Source organism: Lathyrus oleraceus, chromosome 4, assembly GCF_024323335.1.
Source record: "Lathyrus oleraceus cultivar Zhongwan6 chromosome 4, CAAS_Psat_ZW6_1.0, whole genome shotgun sequence".
Lineage (NCBI taxonomy): Eukaryota > Viridiplantae > Streptophyta > Magnoliopsida > Fabales > Fabaceae > Lathyrus > Lathyrus oleraceus.
Window position 1 is genome coordinate 362,927,844 of NC_066582.1, and position 6,235 is coordinate 362,934,078.

Below are 6,235 nucleotides of genomic sequence, written 5' to 3' on the forward strand. Positions count from 1 at the left end.
TTTTTTTATTTTAAGTCATTCTTTGGAGAACACGAAACCCACTTATCACAAGCATGTATCCTTGAACCAAGACATCTTCCAAAGAAAGGAAAAAAGGCCAAGTTTCCATACAATACCATGAAAGAGGGAGACTTACAATCTCACTAACTAGAATGTTATGCCTTTTGTGTCAAAATTTAGCGCTATGTTAAGCAATAGTAATTAGACTTATGTAGAAGTCACAACTATTTGAGGTCGAGCAATATAATTTTGGTGTTAATGCATGTTAGAGACATAGTATAATGAACTATGCTCATGAAACATACCACACACAAAAAGAATATGGAAAATTGGGGGTCTAATCTCATTCATACTTATGTTGATTTTGCAATAAACTGGCCTTAAGATATAGAGACATCATAGGTCCATGACATGAATGCATAAAGAAGGGGAATAAGATGAAGAGGGAGGGGAAATGGATCAAACCCAAATTGGACAAAGGAGGACTTTTACCAAATTAAAATCATTCATGCATTTTGGGAGATTTAATGTACATTCCGTCAATCTCCTATATCCAATTATCTTAACTTAACAAAGTCAAAACAACCTTGGCCAAGGCCTAACAACACAAGTCAGACTTCCAAAGTCAATCAAAATGGTTCTACATAATTTATTTGGCATTTATTAAATGAAAGATACTAAAAATAATACATTAGATTAAATATGGTTGGTCAATTTCCTAAAACCTCATCAAAACACCAAATAAATGGCCATGAGATTTATCATAGGTTAAACAAGGTCAAATGACCTTGGAGAAAAAATTTCAGAATTTTTGGAAACTTTAAAGTATTTTTAAACATATAAAAATATTCACAAAATCAATTAAATCATGAAAAATATTAATAATGATCCAAAAAATAATTTTAATTCAAAATATGAAAGAGGATTTTATTTAAAATTTTTTGGTGAAACTCTCATATTTTTTGGATCAATATTAAAATTAATATGATTTAATTAAAATCAAAGGAATAAAAACTAAAATCAAAAAATCAAAAAAACGTGGATCACTTGATCTCCCTCAGTAATTGAGGGGGCAGATCAAGTGGTCTGGAACACGCAATCCACGATGGTCTTTAGTCAACGCGCCACAACAATGGTCATCCAAACCAATGCTTATGATTAAAACATTTTAAACAAATCAATGGTTTTGAACCGTGCCACATCACTGCCGGAGCCAAAGGCCAGTCATCTTCTCCGATGACCCTGGCCGGACTGGTTCAATCATCACCATGACTTAAATGAAAAAGGAGGACATGATCTGAAAGATAAAATGGCATAGATCACGAATATCACCTCAATTTTAACTAACTCCAAATATATAGAGAGATATGTGGAGTTGAATTTTGAGGTGTGTCAACTGAGAGTCTTCGATTTGACCTTAAAGCAACTCAATCTTCTTGCCAATATTGGTAGGACTTCAGACAACCAAAGATCCAAGAGAATTTATGAGAATTTATGGGAATTGAGTTAGAATCGAAGAGAAGAAAAAATCTAGAAAATACCTTCAATGATGTGCAAAACTTGATCTCTTTTGCTTCAATTCGTGTTTGGTCTTGCTCCAATAGCTTGCAAAAGTGGCTTAGGATTGGTACAAAGCTTTGGATCCTGGAGTTTTTTAATCTCCAAATAGTGAGATTCAAACTCAATTTTCAAATGAAAATTATCACGTTTTCCTTTCAAATGTGGAGGTTTGAAGAGTGGAGGCAAAGCTGGCGCGCAAGGATCCCTTGAAATGAGCATAGAGGGTCTCAATTTATAGCAAAATGGAATGTTATTTACACACTTAAAACTTTGTCCAAATTTAGCAATGGTATGTTCATGCTTGCATGGGCGTGTGGAGGCCCTTGAAGTAACTCAATTAAGTCCAAAATCAACTATGTTGAGGTCTGAATGAAGCTTGAATGGCAAGGCAAAGTTATGTGATCACTTGAAGTTTGAATCTTGCCAACTAATACAGTTGTGTTTACACCATGCGCAGACCCCTCAAACTTCATCCAAAACGAATGAATTAGGACTCTTTGGAAAGCTTATATCAAGAGGAATAACTCTTATGTTGAACAATTTTCCATTTGGAACTTGTATCATGGTTAATTTGGAGGTGGAAGTTTGGAAATTTCAAAATGTTGAAAATTTTTCTAAGTGTCAAGCCATATACTTCATTATTCCATATTACTTAACTTTTTATGTGAGCTCCAAGTGAGAAATGTGTCTTCATCAAAGTTGTAGCTATTTCTAATAAATTAAAAATGGTCACAAGTTTTACATCATTTGGATTTATAATGAGTGAGTTATGCATTTTTAAAGTTGAGGAAAATCAGTTGTTCAATGGTATTGGTCCAAAATGACCTATAACGTATCCTCATATCACATGCTCATAAAAGTTTATTCAGCTCTCACTCCAAACATCAAAGTTGAAGTAGGCATCTTGAATTTTATTTTTCAACTTGTAAATATTTCATCTCATAAAAATTGAGCAAGTTATGGTCTTGGTAAGTTGACTTTCAAATTATGGTTTAGACAAAATGACCTATAATGTTTCAACATAGAATATAACTTTCCAAGCAAATTTATCTATAGACCTCAACATGAAAGTTGTTTGGAATGTCACTTAGACTAACTTTTCTCTTTTAATCATTTTCATATGATGAAAATTGTAGGAGATAGGGTCTAGGGAGACCCAGTTTTGATTAGATGAATTCATCTGGCCAACCACCATCAACCAACTTGCTAACTTGCAATTCTCTTGACTTTATTAGGCTCGTGGTAGATCATATATGCATAAGATAGTGAATTTTTAAGTGTCCCTTGAAAAATTTGATCAATTGGTGAAGAAGCTTGTTGAAGAAGTTACTCAAGATACCCAATCAAACTAGGGTTTCCAAGGCAAACCAACTCCAAATTCTTGAAGAAATCTTAATCAAAATAACATGTAAAGATCAATGGGACTCATATATGATGCTTAGAGACATTCTGGATCATTCCTTGGTTGTTCTCTTAGCAATGAGGGTCTTAAACCCTAGATGTGAACTTGATAGATCAATGGGGATCATGCCCTACCTACAAAAGAGTTAGGCAAAAGCAAAGACATATTTTTGGTATTTTGGTTAGTAAAAATGATAATATACAAGTATGATACAATCATATGGTTCTTGGTGATCTCTCCCAAAACAAACCCAATGAAAGAGGGGTAAGGAGGATGCCAATGTATGATCCCAATGCTAATGCATATGATGAAACTGCATGAGGGATCTTAGGGTCAAAATTGGAGTCTTACAGTCATATTTATGTCGGAGGGCTGATTACATCCATAGCCCTTGCCTTAAACCTAGGGACAGAGTTGGCTACGCTTGAGCCATTGAAGACTCCGTTTGGCGGTCTTGATTATTGTCGTAGCATGCTCCTCATTAAAAATGAACCCGACGACAAGTATTTCTTAATGATTACTAACCAAGAGGTTAAGGGAGTTACATTACCTTGCGCCACACGTACCAACCTGCGAATAAGCGCTAACTAGACTTGTGATCTTAACGCCCCCGAGCCCGATCATATGGAGCAAGATGCTCCTCACCCTTGCATCCATGCAAACACCGCACCTGCTTTTCCTGACTCTTTTGCAGGTACCTCATCCGGATATCAGTTCCGCGAGGAGTATGACTACACCGCCATGAGGACATCTCTTGATGACGTCCTAAGTGAGCTTAGACATCGGAATGATGTTGAAGCGTATCGTGATGTCCTACTTAGGAACCTTCAGATGTAGAAGGCGGAGATGAGGGTCTCCATTGATCAGATCAGACAGGCCCAGCTTGACTTTGTCGAGCGGGAAGAGCTCAACATAGCTGACCTCATCGAGAATATGAATGGAGTGCATATAGAGGTGGCAGGTATGAGGGAGTACATGCAGCATGTGCTCAACCCTGCATTTGGTAGAGGAGGTTTTGCGTGACACATAGGCCGCAGCCGACATCATTGAGCCACCCTACCAGGTTTCACTACTCCTTTCTTCGCCTTGCACTGAAACATTGAGGATAATGTTTGGTTCAAATGTGGGCGAGGAGCTTTACCGCTTTTCTATTATTTACTATTTTATTTTCATTAGTTTCCTACTTAGTTTTTTTTAGCTTTTGGTCGAGTCATACATGTGTTGTCGAGTCATATTGCGTGATAATTTTTTCTTTTGTTTGAACATTCCTTAAATTTGAACCCCAATGATGAAAAAATTTGTTCTGATTCAATGGAATGACACACCTTTAGTATAGTCTGTTTCTCATATTTAGGCTTTGTTAGATAGACTTAGGAAAGTGTCGATAATATCGGTACCTTCCTAACACCCTAAATTCCCTAAGTATGTGACATTGATTTGAATTACCATTATGCAAAGATCTTAATTATAAGTTTCTTTAAGTAACCCCTTGAGTAACTTATACTAGTAGTCAGCACCATCCTAAAACACAGATGAGTAAGGAAGCCGATGCAAATAAGTGTATGATCTCAAGCAAAGATAAAAAATATAATGAATAAAATATGTGATAAGATTTGTCCCTTCTAAGTTAGGTGATCCTCACCCAATCATTTAGCCCAATGGTACGAACTCTTAAAAAAAATTCAGTTGATACTTAAGCAAAATTTTGCCAAGTAAGTACGATAAAATTGAAAACAAGATCATAGTCACTAATAGGTTCACCTGCCTTGAATGTGTACGAATAACGGGCTTAATGTGATTGTGCTAGAATGAAAAGAGGTTGAAAAAGAACAAATAATGTAGGTCGAGGTATAATGGCATGATTCAAATTGGTTTTGCATAGGGGGAGTTTTTGTCCGTGAAATACAAATGTGTGTCATTATGATATCCTTGTTATTGATGTCTAATACCTATTTATCTAGCATTAGCCTAGCAGCCTCGTACTACTTAGAGTGTCTTCGTGCCTATGTTTCAGACATTGTGTTTAATCATTTATCATGTGCGTTGGGTGATTGCTTGAGGACAAGCAACGGTCTAAGTGTGGGGGAATTTGATAACGAGAAATCGTATTGTGTTTTTAGGCTTATTTCACATGTTATTCGTCTATGTTTTTATGCATTTTATCTTCTTTTACTTCCGTTTTATTTGTTTTGCAATTATTATCCGATTTCATTGGATTTTTGGAAGCCTCGCGGAAAAGGAGCGAAATAGGAGCTAAAAAGGAGCAAAAGAGTCATTTTTGACCATTTTGTTCAAATGGCGTTCTCCACCTAGTAGATGGTGTTCTCCGCCTAGTAGATAACGTTCTCCATACCCAGTGCCCGCAACATCATTTAAATTTGAAGGAATGGCGTCCCCATTCCTCTAATGGCGCTCGCCATTATCATGCAGTAACAGAACTACGCTAGGGGGGAGTTCTGGACCGTTTTTCCCACTATTTTCTCTCCACTCTCCTTGCACGATCAAAGGGAGTTATCAGGTCTCAAAACCTCTATAAATAAGACTGTGGGAGACTTTGGAAGGTATCCAAGTTGTGCGAAAGCTCTATCGAATCGAGTTTTAGGATTAAGCATAAATTACCTGTAAAAGTGAGAATAACTCACATCGAGGGATTGTCACACCGGTCCTATTTTTATTTATTTTTCATCTTTATTGTACTCTTGGATCAAGAACAAGCTTGCCGTTATTTTCAAGTTGAAGTTAATTCTAGTTTTATTATATGCAATTTCAGGTTCTTTTTACTGCTTTTGATATTTGCATGTTTTACTGTTTTAATTACTTGCATGTCATGTTGTTCTTAGTTTTGAATGCTTTGATTATGTTGGATTCAAATAATATCATGCCTTGCTAAATTACTCTGAGTCTGGCGTATGAGGACCGTTGTTACCAACGGGACTCAGTAGAAATATTATGCGTGAATGTATGATTTAACTATGTTATGGCTTTAGTTTTCATGTGTATGTTTTATTGTTTTGGTATGAGAGTGTGAGTCAAATTAAGGATCAATCTGATAGCGTGAGAGTGTGAGGAAGGAACCAGATAGTGGAAACTAGGCATCGATCCTAAAAACAGCGAGAGCGATTTAAACATCGTTTAGGATCTCATTTACTTTCAAAATATGCTTTCTAATTAGAATGGGCGAGCGAGAGAAAAATCTTGTGGTTAGGAGGTGTGATCTTTGTCAATAGCGCAAGAGTGTGAGACGGGACCTTTAAGTCGATATTTTCTACATAA